Here is an 896-nt window from a genome sequence, read left to right on the forward strand (position 1 = left end):
AAATTAATAATTAAGTTAATATCTGAAACTAGATGCTAGCTTTAAAAGTTTTGGAACACAGGAATATAATATAAAAGAATATAAAGAAGAGAATGAAAAGCAATAAAATATTAGTGTCAGTTATTTTCTCATACAGAGATCTTTGGAGAAACAAACATAAGAAAGAAGACATAAAACCTAATGAATATTCAATTCTTCATTTAGGGAAAGCATTTCTTATTTGATAGTTTTTTTTGGTAAGAGGTAGCTTCTTTGAACAGATGCTCACCTAAAAATATGTTCGGTATCAGACTGATAAATTGCTTAGGGTTATGTCCACCTTAGATGATTGAAAGAGTTTCCATCATTTCTCATCATACATATTTTTATCATATATATGTATGTAAATTAGAATGTAGTGGATATGGTGCCATGTATTGGGCCTAATTTGCATAAGCAATGGTTCTAATTCAAAAAGATATCACTGCACTGGTATACAAGGAAGAAATGATTATGTGATTTGTCAATGAAAATGATACTTTTACAGGCATTGCATTTTGTTTATCAAAAATTGGCACTTGGTTTTGGTTCAATTCACCTGATCACATTTTAACAAATCGGTATAACTTAATAATATATTGATGTCCACGTGAACACAGTGCAGAGAATTGCTCATTACTTTTGATAACTACGTGTTTATAGTTTTAGTAAGGAAAAGAATTGCCGTTGCTGTCATAGTACAATTTTAATCTGGATATAAAAACTTAATTTTGAAGGTAAATTTAGTGGAACAATGTGAAGGGAAGGGAAGAATGCCAAGGATAGAAATTCACCAGGATCCCTGTGGTTAAAGTAAAAGTAGATTGCTGTATTTTAAACAAAGATGTATAATGATTAAACTTTCAATTCTACCAAAT

At 29.8% G+C, this 896-nt stretch overlaps 1 protein-coding gene across 2 annotated transcripts in view; it reads left to right on the forward strand.

Annotated features, from left to right (window-relative positions):
• SGCZ (sarcoglycan, zeta) overlaps positions 1-896 on the forward strand; it is a 1,069,593-nt gene that overhangs the window by 961,638 nt on the left and 107,059 nt on the right. The gene's annotated exons all lie outside the window — the stretch shown is intronic.

The sequence above is a fragment of the Propithecus coquereli genome, unplaced genomic scaffold (assembly GCF_000956105.1).
Source record: "Propithecus coquereli isolate 6110/MARCELLA unplaced genomic scaffold, Pcoq_1.0 Scaffold159, whole genome shotgun sequence".
NCBI classification, from domain to species: domain Eukaryota; kingdom Metazoa; phylum Chordata; class Mammalia; order Primates; family Indriidae; genus Propithecus; species Propithecus coquereli.